Genomic DNA, 23685 nt, shown 5'->3' on the forward strand with positions numbered 1-23685 from the left:
GTTACACACCTCCATCCCCCCCGTCCCCACTCCATTCTGATTGCCCCGTTACAATGCACTGTCTCTTATTTTCTTTGTGTTTTCCCCAATCATGGTCTCCGTAGATGTTATTCAAGTTAATTGCCATCACACCCCCTGTTTCCTCCTTGCTCCTTGCTTGCATGGTGCCGCCTTGAGGGTTCTTCCGTGTTGCCTGTTGATACGGGCAGATCGGCATTGCAAGGTGGGGTGGGCGGGTCGTATTCACCAAACATGCTAATGAGGCTGTTTCTCCCCTTTTCGAGTACGATCTGGTAGTTGTAGCTCCCAGGCGTCTCCTCTCTTTATCTCCGATCTTTATACATTCCATCCTAGTTTTAACTAACTCGCCCTGGATGTTCTCTACATGGCAATCAGGAGCATCAGTCTTCACTACTCTCTCCCCTCCACTCTTGGTGTTCCTCCCCTGTGCATCTTCATCGGGGTCACTCCACACTTCCCGTTGGCGCATTCGGGTTGGTACTGCTGAACGGGGTGATCGAGTTGTTACAGGCAGTGGGGCTGGAGAGGCTACCCTTTCCCCTCCCAAATACGGCAGGCAATTCAATGCCCCCGCCAAGGGTATTTTAAATATGGATCTCTTATCAGGTAATGCTCTCCCCTCCGGATATCCCGGGGTGTGTGTGCAAACCCCTAGTCCACACATTAATGCTCCTGCATCTCTCGACGCTCATTCAGATGCTCGGAGATGTCTGACCATTTTGGGATGGGGGGGGAGGTCTCAATCGTTGTTTGGGTTCCATCCGGATACTCCTGGGCTGTGGATGGTAAGAGGGGGAAGTCTTCTCTACAATCCTCTCTGTTGATATATTCGGTGTTTCCTTAGGCTGTCTCCAGTGGGGTGGGGGATTACCCATGCTCCAAGCTTCAACGTTAAGTGGGCTGGGCAAAGATCAATATGCCGATTAATTGAGTCCTTATTGGATAGCCATGCCTCTTTAAGCAAGCGGCCCCCTTTCGTATTGTCACTGGCCAAGACAGTGACAAAGTCAAATCGGTGGCCTGATTCACTCATATGTGCCGCAATCTGAGAGTATTGTTCGCCCCTTTTTACTGCTAATTTGTGTTCATGGACCCTGGTTCTTACTCTCTTGGCGGTCTCCCCAACATAGTTACTGGGGCAGTCCTCACAGTCAATTCTGTAGATGACTGCTGACTTATCCATGGTGGGGAGTGGGTCCTTGGGGCACATGATTGCAGCACGTAGCATCTGATTGGGTCTATGGGCTACCTTAACATTGTATGGTGCTAGTAATCTAGCAGTTGCCTCAGAGACATTGCAGATATACCCAGGGATCATATTTTTAGTGTAATTGTTAACAGATATAGATATAGATACAGAAATACATTATCTATAGCAGTGGTTCTCAACCTGTGGGTCAGGACCCCATTTGGGGTCAAACGACCATTTCACGGGGGTCGCCAAACAATGCAGTCCGCCATTTTTCCCCCGTTTTCCTTAGCTGTGCTACTCCCTCTTATTCTATTGGCTTTTTATAGCCAATAGAATAGACTCTTTTGAATAGACTCTAATTCTATTGGCTTTCAAAAGCCAATAGGAATTGTCCAGGCTGTCTCTGCCCTGCTGAGCCTGCCAAAAGTCCCATTCTTTAAATGGTGCTGCACCAGTTGAGTAGTCCTCGACTTATGATTGGTTGAGTAGTCCTCGACTTACAACCGGTTTGGGGTCGCGGCATTAAAAAGGTTGAGAACCACTGATCTATAGAGATAGATAATATAGATATAGGCACATGCACACACATTGTTTCGAATCTTCTCTGATTCATCACCATCTAATATATAATATTTGGATTTCCACACTTGGAATACTGCATTCAGTTCTGATCACCATAATATAAAAAAGATGTTGAGACTCTTGAAAGAGTGCAAAGAACTGGAACAAAAATGATTAGGGGACTGGAGGCTAAAACATATGAAGAACTGTTACAGGAATTGGGTCTGCCTAGTCTAATGAAAAGAAGGACTGAAGGAGACACGAGAGCAGTGTTCCAATATTTGAGGAGCTCCTACAAAGACAAGGGGGCCAAACTATTTTCCAAAGCACCAAAAGGCAATCCAAGAAACAATGGATGGAAACTAACCAAGGACTGAAGCAACCTAGAACTAAGAAGAAAATTCCTAACAGTGAGAGCAATCAACCAATGGAACAGCACGCCTTCAGAAGGTATGAATGCTCCATCACTGGATGCTTTCAAAAAGCAACTGGACAACCATTTGTTTCAAATGGAACAGAGTTTCCTGCTTGAGCAGGGGGCTGGACTGGAAGACCTCCAAAGTCCCGTCCAACTCTATTATTCTATGTTCTATTTTAATCCCAGGATTAAAAATTTAAACTTCAGTTTAATACTTTGCCACACATTAAGCATTACTCAGTGTAAACGTTTAAACTGCTTTATTTCTATAGCAACTGAACTTTTAGTGCCAATTCCATATTTTAAAATTCCCTATCAGAAGGCCATCACAACATGGCTTTTCTTCTAACTAAAGCTGGTAGCTTTTGACTATAATTTATCAACTGCTCTCTTCAATATTAAAAAAAAAAAAAACTAAAAGTTTAAAGAATTTTTTTCCTTCTACAGATGACTTCAGTTTATTTTATGTATTGGCAAGGCAACTCATCATGTTATATAAAAAGTCCATTAGTGAACAAATTTACTTTTTATACATCAAGATGTTTTATTTCCTGCTTTGTTTTTCTTTGATTATTTATTTATCTATCCCCCCACTGGAAATCTTTTCCATGGTAATACATAGACAATTTTCATGTGCAAAACACTTGATAGAGATGCTTGAGTAAGAAAATCTCACATGCCATCAAACACATGGGATGGGAAAGAAGACACATGGGACTTAACAATAGCTGACACACTCAACTATGGCAATTATTATTTTTTTCATGGTATTATTCGTTAGACTAGTCAGTTATTTTCATGTCAAAATGATGCCTTTACCTATACACAAATCCCCATTGTTTTATTATCTAGCTGAACACTGAGTTTGCTTCACACCATATAAATGTGTGAAGAATAATTTTCTGCACCAGTTGGCTAATTATAAACTGTCAGGCTAACAAAAAGATGACATTCTGTAAAACACACACATTAACAAGCACAAAGTTCTGATTTCTATAGCTAAGCAGGTCTGTAAAAAAAAGGGTGAATTCTACTTTGGCTTTCTTAAAAAAAAGACAATTGATGTATATTATCATCAAGTATTATTTTAAATATAATTAGACAGTAATTCAAATTGATGACACTTCTATATCAGCTGTAATACATGATTTAGTTCAAATGGGACAACAATTGTAATGGCAAAGGAAAATACTCAAAATGACAGTACAAAATGAAATCTGTTGGACTGAATGAAATGTACATCTAATTTAGTATTTTAACCTTACAAATGGTAACAGGGTATTTGTTAGAAGCCTGTAAACTGGATGTTTGCCCAAAGTATTTTTCAAGTGACACTCTGCTGTAACAGAACCCACAGAAGTTATCAGATATATAACTATCAGGAGTAATAACTATTGAATGATCTTATCCTGCATAAAATTATAATATCCTTTCAAAGCTATTAGTGGAAGTTCTAATTAAATCTTATGGATGAAAATTCATAATGCAAATGTGCATTAATATGTAACTGGAGTTCGGTGGCCAATACATAAAAAAAATGCACTTTTTTCCCCCTGTCCTGAATCTTATTTGGCTCCCATTAATGACCCCCCTCCCCAACAAAGCTCCTACCATAATAAGAAGATAAACATTTCTCCTTACTTATTTTCTCTGCAGCATAAAAATTGTATTTAACAACTATAATTCACTTTATTATATATAGCTTTTTCACTAAGTTAAAAAGCTCCATTGAACATTGGTTGGTTGTTATTTTCTTTCCCATTTCTGATTGTTAAGAAGTTATATTTGTTAGAGAAATTTGTGAATAAAACATTTTTAAAGAGTTTATAATTTTAAAATCCATAAGAAACATCAATAAATTGAAATGTAGTCCTATTGGGTTTAAGGAAGCAGTAAATTTTGCTAGATTTATATTACTCCATTCACTCTTATTCTAAATTAAATTAAATTCAGTTCAATCCGTACAAGTGTGTTCAAATTTCAGGCAAAATACACATAGGATTACCCAACATACTTTTTCACCTCTAAGACTAGATTTATTTTAAAAACTCACTTTCAGATGAAAGGATTTAGACTAGACTAGACTAGACTAGACTAGACTAGACTAGACTAGACTAGACTAGACTAGAATAGAATAGAATAGAATAGAATGGACCTTGGAGGTCTTCTAGCCCAGCCCCCCGCTCAAGCAGGAGAACCTATAGTCCTATACCATCTCAGACAAGTGACTGTCTAGCCTCTTTTTAAAAATCTCCAGTGATGGAGTGCCCACGATTTCTGGGGGCAAGCTACTCGACTGGTTAATTGTCCTGATGGTCAGGAGGTTTCTCTTCAATTCCAGGTTGCTTCTCTCTTTGATCAGTTTCCAACCATTGTTTCTTGTCCTGCCCTCTGGTGCTTTGGTGAATACTGTGACCCCCTCTTCCTTATGGCAGCCCCTCAACTACTGGAACACTGCTATCATGTCTCCCATATTTCTTCTTTTCTTTAGACTAGCCAAACCCAAGTTCTGCAGTCGTTCTTCGTATGTTTCAGTCTCCAGACCTTTGATCATCTTAGTTGCTCTTTCTGAATTTTTTCCAAACTCTCAACATCTTTTTGTGATATGGTGACCAAAATTGGCTGCAGTATTCCAAGTGTGGCCTTACTAGGGTTTTATAAAGCGGTACTAATACCTTGCATGATCTTGATTCTATGCCTCTGTTTATACAACCCAGGATTGCATTATCTTTTTTGGCTGTTGCTGCACACTGCTGATTCATGGTTAAGTGATACCCCACTAGGACTCCAAGATTCCTCTCACAGTTACTGTTTTTAAGCCAAGTCTCACCCAATCTGTATTTGTACCTTTGATTTTTCCTGCCTAAATGTAAAACTTTGCTTTTCTCCACATTGAAATTCATTTTTTGGCTCATTCAAACTCATAGAGAGAGAGAGAGCTGATCCTCATTATGTTTCCTATGTTGATGGTACAACTGACCATTAACTAATAACAAGGCAAAAATAGAACAAATGCATATACCGTACTTCCCTGATAGTAAGCCCCAGTTTACTAATATAAGCCCTCCCCCAAAAGTAAACCCTACTTAAGAGTCTGTGCTTACTTAAGTGCCTCTGCAATAAGGCAAAGCTGGTGGGGGAGGGGGGAATCTGAACACATGCCCTGCTAACCTATGGTATACTTAACCACCGCTTCTCATGCCGCCCGGCTTGTTCCATGGCCAGCCGTGGCCATTTGCTGCATCACTTGTCATGCCCACCACTACCACTGCCATGAGGCTTGGCAGATCCCCCCATCTGACCCACATGCTCCGTTAACCAATAGTATACCAGTCCCTTACCATCGCCTGTCTTGTTCTGCAGTCATTTGCCACATCGAGTGTTGTGCCCAATGCTGCTGCCATGAGGTTTGGTGGATTCCCCCCATCTGACCCATATGAGGCCATAGCCAGGCCTCCCATGCCTACAGTAACCCTAACTGCAGATGGGAAGTCCTGGGGAAAAAAAACAGAAAAAGTTGGGTGGGGCAAAAAATAGTTTTTCCCATTTATTTCCAAAGTAGTTGCCATGCCAGGCCAGCCCCTGCAGCCCCAGGGCAGCTGTACTGAATGGCAGCAGGAAGGGCACTGAGGTGGGGGTGGCCAGGCTGACACTCCTCTGGCCAGAGTGGGGGGCCTTTGCCCTGGGGATCCAGGGAGGCCATATTCTTGGCCTGGGTGGGCCCACCTGAGAGGTGAGCAGGGAGGCAGCAGCCCAAGACCAAAGTGTCAGGTGGAACACTGGAGGTGCGGGGAGGGAGGGTCCTGCCATCAGCACCAATGCCGGCTGCCTCTTCCCCACCAGAGCCAGAATGCCACTGCATTTACCATAAGTGCTGGTAGATGTTGGTCTTTCCTCCGGTGGGTCTGGGCAGCTGCGGGACAGAGACGGGCACATTTCAACATGTAGCCAGCCTGCTGTGCAGCTCCATCACAGTTCTCTGCCACTGCGGAGCTGGAGAGCTTGCCACACCACTGTCCAGATGCCCTCCCTTCCCCCAGGAATTGCATGTCTTTGCTTATCTGACTTCCAGCTCCATCCCATTTCTCCTTCACGTTCCTCCACTGCTGCATGCAGGGAAACAAAACAAGTTTTTGGGGGAAAGGTCAATCACTCAATTACAAATTCTTGTGAAAAAAAAACCTTGCGAAGGGGCAGCTGGCATGGCTGCTGACAGTAGGATGCCCATTCACTTCAGCACCTCCCTCCCCGAGCATCCGGTGCTCCACCTGCTGCTTTGGTCCTGGGCTGCCGCCTCCCCGCTCACCTCTCAGGCAGGTCGGGCCAGGCTAGAAAGGTGGTAAAGGCCCCCTGCTGTGGCCAGAGGAGCATCGGCCTGGCCGCCCCCACCTCGGTGCGCTTCCCGCCGCTGCCCAGCACAACCACCCCAGGGTTGCAAGAGCTGGCCTGGAACGGGAAGGGCATGTGCCCCTCCCTGCCTGGCCTGCTGCTACTTGATCCGTCACCATGTTCTCCCTGCTGCATTGCATCTCCACCCCATGTGCAGGCCCCATCTCCACTCGCTCGCGGCCTGCTGGAACTGGTAAAAGTAAGTCCTACCCAAAAGTAAGCCCTAGTGCTTATTTCAGAGCCCTCAAAAAAAGTAAAACTGGGTATTACTTTTGGGGAAACATGGTATCCATGTGGCATATGTGCATTTATGTGTGTGTCAAATAGCATGTGCATATACACAAACAACTACAGCCTTGAATTGAGTTCCATTTACTGTGGTTATGTATTATTGTTTAAGTTTATAGTAATTTATATGTATTAATATTTGATGGAGACATAAAAACATTCACATGAGTTTGAAAAAGTGCACCCTATGACAGTAAAGTGTTTTATAAACAGTATTAATTAATAGTTAACAATTCCTCTAGGGCAGACAGCCTTGGATTTATTACTTTGTTTTTGTCTATTTACGGGCATTTCCAGGTGGAGCTTCTAAAGTGCTTTTAATCAGAATGAGATTTCGCAGCATAACAATATGCAATAGCTGTAGCATCATAAATAATAGGACAATATATGAAATTCATTGAATAAGAAGACATTTTACTTTCACAGGACAATCAGGTCCATAAATGAAGGGGAGAAAAAGCTTAAGACTGTATCTCTGAAGGAACTTTCTCATCTCTACACAAAATTAGGTGGCCTAAAGTTCTTATATGAACACTACAACACCTGTAGTCTTTGCAAGTATAACTCACATGAATTTCCCTCATCTAGTGTCAGGGCCCATTTCAAAACCTCATCCCAAGAAAGCAGGACTCTTGGAACAGTTTCTTTCTAAAAGGAACTTTTATTAGGAGAAGTTGATAGCAGGTATGGTAGGCAGGATCTGAGGATTTCCCACTCAGCTCAATAGGTTAAAAGAGTTCCAAGCATAACCCCACCCCAATGGTTCATCTGGTCAGTTTGAATGTGCCAATCCACAGGTGTTAAGTCCGCTGTGGGAAAGGAACTCATAATGGGGACCTTTCCCATGCTTGTGAAGATGTTGTTTGGTCTTTGCACCTTCCCTTCCACAGCGAGAGATAAGCCAGATGGCTGGAGGCACATTCCTTTCTCACCCCAAGGTAACATCAAGGGAGAGAAAGTTCAAAGAGTAAGCATGTAGGAACAGCAGAAGGGATACATTGTAGCAAAGCAGAATAACATATCACAGAGCCTTCCCTCCTCCCCCTCAGAAGAATGGCAGAACCCTCAGAAAGAAAGAATTAGGAAAGAGATGAGATGTATTCCCTCCTCCAGGGAAAAATGGGTTCTGGCTTCTAGTATCTGAAACAGACATCGTTGAGGGAAGCTGCTTGATGATTTTCAAGGAATCAAGCTTGATAGTAATGTCCACTGGAAGGTGAGTAGATGTATATGTGTATCCATGTGTTTGTGTGTGTGTGTATGTTTGTTTGTATGTGTACACACAAAGACATATCCACACAGACATACATTTAGTGGTCATTTAATGACAATCGGGAGTGGCAATTTACTCTTTAAATGAAGCACTTGATAATTGACGTTCTGGCTGTGTTTACAGCCTTCTTAAACTTTCCTTTGTTTTACAGATCTACAAAAGTGGTAAATGCAAGCATTGGTCATAAAATTACTTTTTCATTACTGAACAGTTTGATAAATGTAGGGCTTCAGGGTTTAGTAACCATGACCCAAAGGACAGATTTCTTGACATTTTGCTAGAAGCTATGGTTGGCATATTCAGATGCAAGTGGTCTGCTACTCAACTGTGGACAACTGAGCAGGAACTGATTGGGCTCCTGTTTTTATAGCTAGATCAGCTGACTTCTGATTGGCTTTAGGCCTATTGGCTGGTTTCGGATTGGTGCAGGTTAGTTAAATATTTTGCAAAGTAAATATAAACAAGGTATCTCCAAAGTGTATATTTCACAAATAGATCTCAGTGGCCTACAGGAAATTCTTCTGAGGTATCATTTCCTAAAACAAAGCTACTGAATGTAGAAATGTTGAAATGTAGATTTTATACTTCCATGGTACAGATCTAAACCTAGATTTGTCATATTCATTTCTCTTATTTCACAAGCATCACCTTAAGACTCTCCACTCCCCCCCCCCCCGTCACTCTCACTCACTCTACAAAAGGAGAACTTCAAACACTTGGAAGCAGAAGCAAACTTACCCTCTCATCAGTATATTCACCTTTACCAACCCTAAATTAAAGCATAATCACACATTGGTAAGGAACTTAATTTTAAAACTAGTTTTGTTACTGTTTCTGGTTTGCACTTTTCCTATTTCATTTTTTTTTTTCAAATTAAAGATGAGAAAGCCTACATTTGAACTTGTACTCATTTCTCTTTAATATTTGAATAGGATGTTATTTGCAAAAAGATAGGCTCCCCCCTGACATCAGTGGCATTCATTTTAAATTGTAATTATTTCAAGTGATCTATTTGTAAAAAAGGTCCTTTCCCCATTGCTGAGGTATAGTGATATATGCCACCGTTGAGTTGGAAAAAAAATTTCTTCTCTCACTATTTTATTTCTCACTCTTCTCTTTTGCTTCCTCTGAACCTGTTCTATCTCTCTGTTATATGTTTCTGGTGCACTTATATGTGCAGTGTAAGATAAGCAAAGCAATTGATTGATAACCTCTGGTTTTCCTCTTGTCTCTTTTTTTCCCCATCATAGGCACTCACCAATTGTGCTATGGCAAAGAGACAGGTATGGTTGTAAGACTGCATCATCAGTGGCCTATTTGTTGTCCCTGTGCTCTGCCAACCATTCTGTCATAACCTGAACTGAACAAGTTTTTCATTTAAACTTAGCGAGAGATTGTCGTGTTATCTCTGTACTAACAAAAATTGGAGGTCACTTTTGTTACGTATTTGCCTTATGAAAATATCAAATTTAACTTGTCCTTTTTTAACTTGTCCTCTTACTCCTTTCTTTATTCCACGATGTCTTTGTGTTTTAATCTTTGTTTTTCAAAATTTAATAAAGACATTTTAAAAAGGATTAGAGTCATAAAAAGAGCAGAATTACAACCAGCATTTTTATTTAAGCTTCTCCTTCCTTGCTTTCATTCTGTCACATAGGTTACAAATTCTGATTTTCACATTCTTTAGTGCTCTGTTTATGAAGCAATGGATGGAGGGGAACCCATTATTTTACTGTTAATTATTTCAAACTTTCAGTAAACTGGCAAAAACAATAGTTAAATTATTGAAAGTACTGCCTGAAGAGCTGCATTTTAGTTTGGATAAGTTTGTTGACAATTTACCTATCAAATTAATGTAGATAATAATGTACTTCAGTAGCTACAGACCACTTTATCAAATTAACTAATGACAAGATGCTTGTTAAAAAAAAGAATGTGCTGTAATGTTGGATTACAATTCAACATTCAAATCTGCATTACATTCCTGCAGTGATGTGCACACAGTGAACTCATATCTTTGCTCAGTCTTGATTTAGCAAAAGATTTTGTTTGTTTTTTTCACTCCCAATGGATCCATAAAGGACCAACACTAGCAGAAACAATATCTAGTTGAATAAAATGCAAAGAAGGTAATTGTTTTTCCAGATTTGCATCATCAAATGCTTTATAAGCAGAAATTTTTAAGTAAAGTTTATTTGGCAGCTAAACAAAATGTTTTGCTTTTTAATCTAGAAGCTGAAGACAAATTTATTGTTTGTTTTTTATTATTATTATTATTATCATCATCATTATCATCATCATCACCATCACCATCATCATCATCATCATTATCATCAATATTTTCCCATATTTTTCCAAAGGAAATGGGCCACTTTGTATTTTTACTATATCTGATCCAGAAGTCATAAAGTCATAATAACTTTTGCAGTTTCTTTTCAGTTTTTCTTTTTCATTTTGGGGATGTATACACACACACACACACACACACACACATACACACACACACATATATTCATTTAGTGACAATTCAAAGTTACAACAGTACTGAAAAAAGTGACTTATAACCATTTTTCACACTTGTTCTTCTTGACCTACAGAAATATATAGTTTTTTCTTTTCATTTATATTATCTTAATCATCTTGTAGAATGTAAAATGTTAGACATCTTGTAAAGAGAAGACAAATTTGGAAATTTAAAATCTGAAGAATGTTTTTTTAAACAATACACTTTTATCCTTCTAATGAGAAGTCTTCTTCTTCTTCTTCTTCTTCTTCTTCTTCTTCTTCTTCTTCTTCTTCTTCTCCTTCTTCTCCTTCTTCCTCCCTAGAAGAAAATTTATCAAAAATGAATTAGTGAAAAGTCAAAATATAGTAGATTTGACAGTACCTTTGTCTTAGCTTTGGATCAAATAATATGGAGATTTATTCAAGATCACAAATACAATCTCAACTAATTTTAATTTATGTACATGGGAACTCCTAAAGCACGTATGTATATATCTATCTATATCTATATATCTATATCATCTATGTCTATATCTGTTTCATAAGAAAATAAGACAAATAATCCAAAAAGGACATTTGAGTACATAATACAAAATGGAAAGGTTTTGAAATGTGCATTATATTTGTATTCCTTTAATCATTTTTTTCTTTTTTTTTTGTATCTTTTTTGTTAACTAAAGCTATAAACACACACACACACACACACACTCAAAGCAGCAGGATCTGTATAGAGGTTGGAACCTTTTCTACATTGGCTTCATATTACTGGAACATGTTATCAATAGAAATTAATCAAACTTCAGCTATAACTCTCGCTGAACTGTAAACTACTTCTAAAAGGGTTGATTTATTTTTTTATTTTTCTATTAAGATTCATTTTTATTAAACAGCAGTGGTTTTCAGTTTCCTATCCAACAGGATCATTGGTAGTTGGAGAAAATATAATTGCAGAATAAATTTTGAAAAAGAGAAAGCTGCATTAAAGTATTTATAGATTGCTGCTCAGCCAAAATGGGGAACAGAAAAGCTTTTTACAAAATGAAAACTTTTATTTTTCAGATGATTTCTTTTGCGAAGGGATTGTTGTGAAAATATCTAGAAATTATTTAGTCTATCAGTCTTGGATTAGTACCGTAAGAATTTTTTCCCTTCTTTTTAATGGATTTCGTTATCATTAGTGACATCAGTGACTGGATTTAAATAATTTTATAGTATGATGTCATAAACTGATATCATCTTAAAGAGAATTAGGCAGAGATGGAAGTCATCATTATTGATGGTAGCAGAGATGGTCAGCTGGTTGGAACCAAACAAAAATATAGGAAAAAAAACAATACACTAAAGAGACTGCAGTACTATCAAAACTGAGTGGTAAAAACATTTAATGCAGCACTTACTGTCTGAATGTCATTCTACATCTTCCTCTGCCCACGTTTCAGCAGTTGTGTTTCTGTGCTTATCACAGGCATGATTTAAAACTGAAGTATGAATTTATGTTTATGGGTAGAATTGTCTCCAGGAATGTAACTGCCAAAGGGCAAAATGGAAAATATACAACAAGCATCAGAAGTGTGCTCAATAAACATTTTGTTGCTGGGGGCAATCATCTGAACTAACTGCATGCAAAAGACAGCTCCAATTATGACCTTTCCTCAGACAAGTGCTAGCTGGCATTAGCATAGTAATACGATCATTTAAACGGGGAGTTGTTGTAATGCAGATTATTTAAAAATGAATGTGAAAAATTGTACATAACCTGAAAAATGTGGCTATTATAACAACTGAAGTGGAAAAGCCCACTTTCCCCCCCCTTACTATATATTATTAACTCACTAGTTAATATATTATTAACTAACAGCATACAGTACAACACAAGACTGGATTGTAGACAGGGTATAGGCAAAATATTTTAATTATTTATTAAATGTATATCTCACGTACAGCTACTCTTGGTAGATAGATAGATGATAGATAGATAGATAGATAGATAGATAGATAGATAGATAGATAGATAGATAGATAGATAGGAGGCAGGCAGGCAGGCAGGCAGATTATAAGAAAAATTTCTTTTGTATTGGATGAGATAAGGGTAACTGGAGTTTCCCTTTCCCTTGAAAAACTTGGGGTTCATGATTTATAAAGCCAATAATGATGATAGCAACACAATATATTGAAGGGAATTATTCATCTTCAGAATTTCTCAAAATGACTGAAATCCCTTTCAGCTTCCATTGGGCTGACTCTACAAATGAGTGCATTTGAAAGACAGCATCTCAAAAGTTTCTAAGATAAAAGAAGTAAAAGGATTGATTTTGAAATATCATTGTTCTAGAGCCAGTTTAATAGCAAAGACTGGAAAACTTTCTCTAGTGCAGGGGTGTCAAATTTGCACCATCACATGATGTGTCACGACGTATCGTGACTTTTTCCCCATTGTCAGCACCATTGGGAGCAGTTTTGGCATGACGCACCCAGCTCATAGGCTGGCAGTTTTTGACATTCCTGCTCTAGTGTAAATCAAACTAAATATTGACTTATAGTTCTCACCTGCAATATTACTGTACATTATCAGCTGTTGCTAATAAAGCATAACACTTACCTTCAGATATTTGAAACAGAAGACTGGCTCAATCTTGTGACCATCTATGCTCCAGGAATAGTTCTTGGGCCTTTTGGCAGATGTCATAATTTGGGTTTTCTGATAATTGAATACTAGCCGGTCTTCCCTGCAATACTGTGCTAGTGCTCTGAATGATCTTTTAAGGCCAATAGATGTTCTTGAAAGTATTACTGCATTGTCTGCATAAAGTAAAACAAAGATATGTCTTCCAGCAAGATTCAGTGAGGGGGGTGAAAGATTTTGTTGAGGAGATAGCCCATTATGGAGTTGATATAAAAACTAAATATGAACGGGCTAATATCCATTCTTACTTGCCATCTTTTTTAGTTCTGATGGTATCAGTTGGATTGCCTTATGGGTTATATCTTAAATTGGTTTGAGGTCCCTTCATGAAGTATATATATTAAATAAAGTAAATGTTGATCAGTTGAGGAGGCCTCCAATTTCCCCCCCCCAATGTACTCAGGATATAAAATCAAATGCTGCTTTAAAATATCTAAAAGCAGCATATAGGGAGGCTGTGACACAGATTTCTTAGCATATTGTTTCCCCAATATAGTTTCCTATAGGGGTATAAGCATTTGCTTTCCATTTCCAAAATATATCATTTTGCATGTGAAATTTCACTCTGTATATTTAAAACCCCATTTCTAAAACCCATCCAGGTTATTTCATTTTGCTTCCCTGAATAACTATATCTGGATTGGGGGGTTAAGGAACTGCTGATCACAAAGACATCAGCAAGAGATGCAATATGCTGCAGACTTCACTGTTGCAGATGTGCAAAAGTTGACACCTTTGAAGCTTAACATGAAGAATTATCTCTTGCTTGAAAGAACTCTTCCTGGTGATTGAGTCTCTTTTGTGACATCTACATAGGAAAGTTTTCTCTTTCTTTCTATGCTCTATTATGTTTTCCTGCAATTTCATTTCTATCCAGTTTGGATGCTTCTATTTCCATTATTTCTTCTTTTGGCATCTCATCCCGAATTTTCCCCTTTCTTTCTCTTTTCCAGAAGGAAGAATATTCCTATTATCCTTCAACAATCTTAGTTCTTTCAGAACTTCAGTCTTTTTGGCTTCACCACTGTAATTCTAAACTGACTTCTTAAATCTTTCTTGCAAACTGTTCCTATTTTCACCTACTATTTGTTATGCTGTCATATTGCATTTCTGTCCACATCTATTCATTTTCCTCATTAGAACTAATTGAAATTGTATTGACTTTCAAGGCCACCACTCATCAGGAGCTATTTTCCCATTAGCTTTTTATGCTATAATGCCTTTGAATTTTTAAATTCCTCTTCCCCCCTTAACCATTTTCTCCCCAATTTCTAAAATACATGTTAGATTATGCTCATTATTAATTTTCTCTAAAATAAACAAATCCAGTATTATGGAGTTTTAGCATTAACTAAACTAGTTTTAGCACTAATTTCATTTCAAACAAAATAACTCCAGCACTTTCCCACAATGCTCATATTATTTCTACTTCATAAAATAAATCTGCTCATAGTATACTTCAGAAATTAGACAGCTAGGCTAGTCAAATGCTTTTTGAAAAACTTGTCCTTGTCAATATTAATGACTTTCTGAAGTATCTAAAGATAACAACAACAACAACGATGATGATGAAGATGATGATGATGGAAGGGACCTTGGAGATCTTCTAGTCCAACCTCCTGCTCATACAGGAAATCCTATACCATTTCAGACAAATCCAGTCTCTTCTTAAAAACTTCCAGTGTTGAAGCATTCACAACTTCTGGAAGCAGGTTGTTCCACTGATTAATTGTTCTAACTGTTAGAGAATTTCTCCTTAGTTCTAGGTTGCTTCTTTCTTTGATTAGTTTCCATCCATTGCTTCTTGTCCTGCCTTGACGTGCTTTGGAGAATAGTTTGACTCCCTCTTTTTTGTGGCAACCATTGAGATCTTGGATCACTGCTATCATGTCACTCTTAGTCCTTCTTCTTGTGCCATATCTGGTTATTGGACGTTGGCGATCACGTTGGCGATCTGTTTTTATCAGCAGCCGCACAAAAAAGTGTTGAGTTTTGTCCAAACCAGTCCCTTAGATTTTGAAGCCACGATGTTCTTCTTCTGCCTGGACCTCATTTGCCTTCACTCTTTCCCTGGAGGATTAGTCCTTCTCTTCGTTAAACTATACATGCTCAAATCCAGCAACCATTTGTTATATAGTTTGCTTATGAAGTGGCAGTCATGTCTTCCCTTTGGTTTGGTCGATGATAGTAGAGTCTGACATCTATATTATTTTTATTTCTCCATTTATTTTAATTCTCTACATTTCTTTCAACTGATCATTGTCACATTGGTCTTGTCCCTCTGTTTAAGGTGAGTTGCTTTCTTTGCCAGCTCTTCTTTTCATGCTTTCTTTCTTTATCTCTTCTTACATAAAAGCTTTGCATCTTTGCCCCAGTCCTCTTACTTCATACCAATCTTTTAAGCAACTGAACCAATTTGCACTTGCTACAAATATGCTAGATTGTTTTGAAACAGAAATGCAAATGAACCTGTAAGAACTGAAATTAATGAGTGTAGAATAATGTCAATTCATTTTCATTTCTGTTTCTTAAGATATAGTCTTTAGAAAGGCTTTGCTTATTGTTCCTTTCTCAAACTGATAACTTATAAATAGATATATGTTACTGATGTAGAGGAAAACTTTCCTAGGGATTATTCCTTAAACTCCTCCTATGAAATACTCTGCTCATTTCCTCACTGTAAAAAAAAAATAAAAATCATTTTCTTCTGGGAAACTGGCTACCTTATATTTTTTCTACAGTCTCTGGAGAAACCTCATTGACTTACGGTAGTAGAAAATTATCTATTTTCTTAATTAAATGCCATTTAAACAGACATCCTGACATCAAAGAAAGTGGAACATGCTGAGAGAATTTTCTTTTCCAAAATGTGGTTCAAGCTTCATTCACATCAGTTAGTATGTAGCTGTGAAAGATGGTTTTATTTAATTTTTTACAAATTAAAGCCATAGTTGCATTTTGACAAAACCTGTTAACCAAAAACAGCTTTTTAATATATATAAATACACGACCACTAGGAGGATCTAAGTAAGACAATACTTTACTAAAACCACCAAGCTTTCATTGAAACTCCCAACATCATCAGGGTTAAAAGCCAGTTAACAAAGATGACTTAAATAGGTTTAGCTGACATTTGCACTTGGCTCTTAGACCGCATCACCGGCCCCGGATGGTCAATTTGTGTTCCAGATGTTTCTTTAATAATTGTATTGCGTTCTCTTCTATCATTCTTCTGGATCTTCTTACCTGCTCCTTCATTATCAATATTTAAATTTGTCAACACCCTTATATCCTCCTCCCTTCCAATGATATTTAATTCCATTGCATCTTTCTTTCTACTGCGGGTCTCGGGGGCATTTAATTTTCCCTTATTTTTACAGATATCATCAATATATATATATATATATATATATATATATATATATATATATATATATATATATATATATATATATGTTTTCAGGTCTTTGGTTGTTCGGGTTTTCTCCCGCGTAAAATTGGAAGTGTCTTGGCGACGTTTCGACGAAGTCCCATTCGTCATCTTCAGGCTGGTGTTTTCAGCTTCGTGCTTTGAGCAGCAATGTGTGGTCTTAGCTGTTTCTTCCTTTTAACTGCCAGTGGGGGTATGAACTGATTGGGTGGGAGCTTGGCTGTGTTCTGATTGGGTGGAGGTGTGTTCTGAATGGTTAGGGGCTTGGCTGTGCTCTGATTGGCTGGGGGAGTGTTCTGTTTGGTTGTGCTCAGGTTAGTCTGAGTTGCAGAGGGGTTTAAGATTTTGGGCTGCCTTGCTATTTTTTGGCTTCGTGTTCGTGGTCGTGCCTCCTCTTCATGGGGGGTGTCAGTTTGCTTCATGTATGGATTGGAGGGGTTTAAAGTGGCTAATGATGCAGCTGTGGTCTGGCTTCTGGTTTGTGGTCGTGCCTCGTCATCGGTGTGGCTTTGGGTTTGTTTTTTGCGTGGATGTGTGGTGGTGACATCCTGTGTGGTTTTTGTGAGTGTGGGTCTGGTATCATTTTTTGTGTTAGGGAGTCGTTTGTCAATAAGGGCGGGTTTCCAAATGGCTGGTAGGTGGGAGGTATCATCTCGCTTGTTCATGCTGTGTGGGCGTTTTTCTATCTCGAGATAGAAAGCTTGGCAACCTTTTAATATAGTAAAATACTTTAATTAAAGTATTTTAACTTTAAACTCTCCTGGTGAACGCGCTTTATTCATTCCATTTATATATATATATATATATATATATATATATATATATATATATATATATATATATATATATGCTATATATATCCAAATTTCTTTTTCTGACAAAGAGTTAAAGAATTAAATTGGGAGACTAAGATGGCCATTTTGAGCTCATTCTGCTCTCTTCAGTTAGCCACACCCTTTATGGGATTCAAACCTGGGCAGTTTACATACTAGGCAGTGATTTAACCACCAAGCCAAAGGCTCTCCTCCCCTCTTTGCCAGCCGAATCAAGGGAGTATATGTAGGAAGTTTTTCAAACAGATGTCTGATTGATTACACCTTGACATTTTAAACTGCTATACTGCAGTTTTTACTTTTTACAATCTCTTTTGCCTTGCAGCCCCCCAACTAGGGGCGTTAAGCAGGCTCAAGTCGCAACTGCAAAACATTACAAATCCAAATTTCTTTTTCTGACAAAGAGTTAAAGAATATATATATACACACACTTATTTCAAAGGGATTTAAATAAAAATGTGATGTGGGTTTTTTTCAGAGATAAAAATATCTTCCTGACTCCTTGTCCTGAGGATTCCATTGAATCAGTGCAGAGAGTAGATAGTGAGGCATAGATATATGTCACAAAATATTTTTAAAAAATTATAAAAAGATTGACCATAGCACTAACATCCTTGATCCCTTTTCATCTTCCTTCCTAATGGGGTCTTTCTGCAGTAATGTGCATTGTAGTTCTTGATAAATTTCCCTTTAATTTTATTTTAGAAATCCCATTTGCTTACCCAGGTGAAAATTTCAAAGATTTGACATTTCTAGTTCAAGCTATGTTTTATATGAGGTATGTGTTCTTGACTCCTGGTAGCTTCCTAGACTAGTTTCTGAAGTTTTGTTGGCAAGATTTTTTTGAAGTGATTTGCCATTGTCTCTTTCTCAGGGCTAAGACAGATTGCCTGGCCAAGATTATCCAGCTGGCTTTTTGTTTAAGGTGCAACTAGAATTTCCTGGTTTATAGCTGATGCTTTAACATCCCTACAAAACACTCTCTCTCATCTGAAAAGAAAAGAAAAAATTCTCGTTCATCCTCAGCAATCTTGTCACTCACTACCAAGGACTGTATGAAAACAATTATTGGTGGATTTTTATATAGGCATAACCGTTTTTTTGTTCTGAATTTCTTTAGAACCATTTGATTTCCAAATTTAACAGGTGCCACCCGTTTGTTCTTGTTTTCTTTCCATCTAATCTATAACCTTGCTGTTCCCCAAATGCTAGCCATGTCCAACCTTGCTTAGTTTTGGAATACAGCTAAATTTAACTAAAGGCTGCCACCTTCTGATACAATGTCTAAAATATAGATTTTTGCACTGATAAAGCTATTTAACTGATCACTTTTGAAATACTGCAGAGCCTGCATTATCTCTGCTATGAGGGGTATTGAGAATAGGCAAAAAAAAAAATAATACATTCATCATTTTAAAATCTAATTGCCCTGAATTTTTGGTCATTGTTCTTTAACTCCTGTGTGGATATGAGTCATTTAGTAGCTGGGCAGCCTATAAATTAAATAAATAAATAAAATAAAGGCTGAAAAACAGAGAACAAAGCATTCAAAATGAAACCCCACATACAAAATGAAACCCCTCATTAAATGAAAATACTTTAGTCAAAGAAAGTACTATTTCTAATAGAGCAACAAAGAATCTCAGCACAGCTGGGTGTTCATCCCTTTCTTATATTAATCTGCTCTGCTGGAGACATACTATAAGAAATATACTATTTTGCTTTAGGGCACGTACTATCATATTTGGTGGACGTGCCCTAAAGCAAAAACATTTTGGACAAAAATACATACTTGGCTAGAAAAGATGTTAAGAAAACGTGTAGATTTTAAACCAGAATTATTTTTATTAGTATAATATCAGAAAAATATGATAAAGAAAATGTATATTTGATGTTGCTTATATTAACAGCAGCAAGAATTGTATTTTCCCAGCACTGGAAAAATGAAGAAATACCATCTGAAGAAGAGATAATCAAGAAAATACTGGATAGTGCAGAAATGGACTGACTTGAGATTAAAAATTAAAGAAAAAGAAGATTCAGAATATTTTCAAATATGGGATGTATTTTATCAATGGCTGGAAAAATGGGGTAGAGACTAGGATCTTAATGTGTATTATTAAACAAACTGGACCCAAACAACACGTTGTTTACTAAGCACATATGAATTGTAAATACAGAAAATTAATAAAAAATATTCTCCCACGTAAAATTGGAAGTGTCTTGGCGACATTTCGATGAAGTCTCATTCGTCATCTTCAGGCTGGTGCTTTCGGCTTCGTGCTTCTAGGAGCAATGTGTGATTGTAGCTGTTTCCTCCTTTTAACTGCCAGTGGGGGTATGAACTGATTGGATGAGAGCTTGGCTGTGTTCTGATTGGATGGAAGTGTGTTCTGATTGGTTAGGAGCTTGGCTGTGCTCTGATTGGCTGGGGGGAGTGTTCTGTTTGGGTAGGGGGCTTTGTTGTGCTCGGGTTAGTCTGAGTTGCAGAGGGGGTTTAAAGTGGTGAGCTGCATTGCTACTTTTTGGCTTTGCGTTCATGGTCGTGCCTCATCTTCATGGTGGGTGTCAGTTTGCTTCATGTATGGATAGGAGGGGTTTAAAGTGGCTAATGATGCAGCTGTGGTCTGGCTTCTGGTTTGTGGTCATGCCTCATCATCAGTGTGGCTTTGGGTTTGCTTTTTGCATGGATGTGTGGTGGTGACATCCTGTGTGGTTTTTGTGAGTGTGGGTTTGGTGTCATTTTTTGTGTTAGGGAGTCATTTGGCAATAAGGGCGGGTTTCCAAATGGCTGGTAGGCGGGAGGTATCATCTCATTTGTTCATGCTATGTGGGCATTTTTCTACTTCGATGGCTTCTCTGATTATTCTGTTATTAAAATGTTCAGTTTTGGCGATAGTTCTGGTCTTTTTAAAGTCAATTTCATGTCCTGTGATTTTAAAGTGTTGGACCAGGGAAGAAGTTGGTTCCTCTTTTTTGACTGAGTTCTTATGTTCTTCAATGCATGCACTTATTCTTCTGTTGGTTTGTCCAATGTATGTGGTGGGACAAGTGGTGCATGGGATTTCGTATACTCCTTGATTTTCTAATTCAATTTTATCTTTGGGGTTTCTTAGGATGGTGGATATTTTTCTGTTTGGCAGAATGCTGTCTTAATGTTGTGTTTGTGGAGGATCTTACTGATTCTGTCTGTGGTGCCTTTTATGTAAGGGAGGAGGGCTTTGCCGTTTTCTTGTTCTCTGTCTTGGGTTTTAGTGGGGGTTTCTTTTTGGATTAGTTTGGTAATCTTATTTCATTGGAATCCATTGGATGTAAGTACATTAGTGAGAGTGTGTAGTTCGGTTTTTAGGTGTTGTTCATCAGCTAAGCGTTTTGTTCTAGAGATGAGTGTCTTGGCTACGGAGTTGATCTGTGCTGGGTGGTGGTGTGAGAGAGCATGCAGATAGCGGTTTGTGTGTGTTTTCTTCTGGTAGATGGTGTGTCCTAGGAAGCCATTGGATTTCTTGTAGACTAAGACATCTAGGAAGGGAAGTTGGTTATTAGCTTCTGTTTCCATGGTGAACTGTATTTTGAGGTGTAGGCTGTTGAGGTGTATGAGGAAGTTGTCCAGTTTTTCTTTCCCATGTGGCCAGATAATGAAGGTGTCATCTACGTATCTGAGCCAGAGTTTGGGTTTGTGTTCAGATTTTTCTAGAGCTTGGGTTTCAAAGTGTTCCATGTAGAGGTTTGCAATGACAGGTGAGAGAAGTGATCCCATGGATCACTCTCACTAATGTACTTACATCCAATGGATTCCAATGAAATAAGATTACCAAACTAATCCAAAAAGAAACCCCTTTAAACCCCTCCTATCCATACATGAAGCAAACTGACACCCACCATGAAGATGAGGCACGACCACGAACGCGAAGCCAAAATGTAGCAATGCAGCTCACCATTTTAAACCCCCCTTCAACTCAGACTAACTTGAGCACAACAAAGCCCCCACCCAAACAGAACACTCCCCCAGCCAATCAGAGCACAGCCAACCCCCCAGCCAATCAGAGTATAGCCAAGCTCCTAACCAATCAGAACACACCTCCAACCAATCAGAACACAGCCAAGCTCTCATCCAATCAGTTCATACCCCCACTGGCAGTTAAAAGGAGGAAACAGCTACAATCACACATTGGTGCTCGAAGCATGAAGCTGAAAACACCAGCCTGAAGATGACAAATGGGACATCATCGAAACGTCGCCAAGACACTTCCAATTTTACGCGGGAGAAAACCCAAACAACCAAAGACCTAAATATAATACATATATTTAAAACCAAACAAATAAATGTGAGCACCAGGGAGTGCTAAAAAATTTAATAAAATTTAGTAAAATGTCAATAAAATTACAATAAAACCAATAAAACGCCTAGCTTTCGTCAGCAACTGCTGACATCATCAGGGCTCAAAATGCCTGTCAGTAGGAGAGTCCTCTTTATAGATTGGCCAGAGTCTGCACCCGGCTTCTAGATCTTGTCATTGGGCCTGATGGAATAGGCTGTTTCCCGGTTGCCGGTTTCTTATTAGCAGTAATTGCTTTTTTGCATTTCTTGCTTGTGTAACTGTCATTGGGTGTTTTCTCTTTGCCAAATTCGGGGTTTGATGGAACGTTCCCCCCTCTTTTTTTGCTTTATTGCCACACCCACTTTGTTTAGTTGCACACCTCCATCCCCCTTTTTTTCACTCCATTCTGATTACCCCGTTGCAATGCACTGTCTCTTATTATCTTTGTGTTTTCCCCAATCATGGTCTCCTCAAATGTTATTCAAGTTAATTGCCATCACACCCCCTGTTTCCTCCTTGCTCCTTGCTTGCACGGTGCCGCCTTGAGGGTTCTTCCATGTTGCCTGTTGATACGGGCAGATCGGCATTGCGAGGTGGGTGGGCGGGTCATATTTTTTAGCACTCCCTGGTGCTCACATTTATTTGTTTGGTTTTAAATATGGATGTACCCAGAGATCATATCTTTAGTGTAATTGTTATATATATATATATATATATATATATATATATATATATATATATATATATATATATATACGATTAAAAAGGTTAAAAATGTGAACCCTAGGGATATTCATAATAAAATATAAAAATGAACACTAGGGTAATAAAAACTAAAGAAGTTTTTAATGGGTTAAAACTATAAAAGTTTTAAAAAGATTGCATCATTGAACAATATATATATTGTTCAATGATGCAATCTTCGATCTCCGGGAAGAGTATACTCCAGTTATTTATTGTTAAAACCACATTTAAAACAATAAAAACAGTTATATACAAAAATTAAAACAACTTAGCTTTCGCTGGTCCTCTGCCAGCATCCTCAGAGTGGGGCTTAGGGGGTGGGAAGTTCTTTTTATCCCCTTGCTGATCCAATTGCCTACTCATTGCCCTCGTGACAGGGCCACTCTTTCTGATTGCCTGTGACAACCTTGCCTGTTCCGCCCTCTCTTTTTTACACTCTAACATTGTATTTTCCTGCTTTGTCATCCTTGTGCTATCTCCCCCTCCCTGTGCTGTTATCAGTAGCATGTTCCTGGGCTGCTGATCTGCCTGCCGTTTTTGCATACCATTGCCAGTTCTTATTTCAACTCCCTCCTCCAACCTCCCTCCACTCCCAGCCTGCCGATTCATACACCCTTTGTTGTCCATTCCTGTCATCCTTCCCCCTCCTTCCTTCAACCCTCCCACCTGTTGATTAACCTGTTGCTCCTGCCTTTCCCCAACCATTCTTATTGATGTTCTCTTCCTCAATATCTTTTTCTTCCTGATCTGCTGCTCTACTGCTGTTCCTGTTTACCCTCCTCCCCCACTGTCCATCTTCCCCTCTCCAATGTCCTCCCCATCATCTGCTGACTTGCCTGTTGTTCATCCATTTCTGTACATTCTCTCTTTTCTAGCATTCCTCCTCCTCTGACCTGCCATCCTACATGCTGTTCCCACATGCCAACATCCATTCCTGTTAAACCCTCCTTCTTAAGCTTTCCTCCCCCCCAATCTGCCGTCCTGCCTTCTATTCTTATCTGCCCTTCTCCTTTCCTATCAGTCCCCCCC

This window comes from Crotalus tigris, unplaced genomic scaffold, assembly GCF_016545835.1.
Source record: "Crotalus tigris isolate CLP2741 ecotype Arizona unplaced genomic scaffold, ASM1654583v1 scf7180000017945.11477521024:1554073, whole genome shotgun sequence".
NCBI classification, from domain to species: Eukaryota; Metazoa; Chordata; class Lepidosauria; order Squamata; family Viperidae; genus Crotalus; species Crotalus tigris.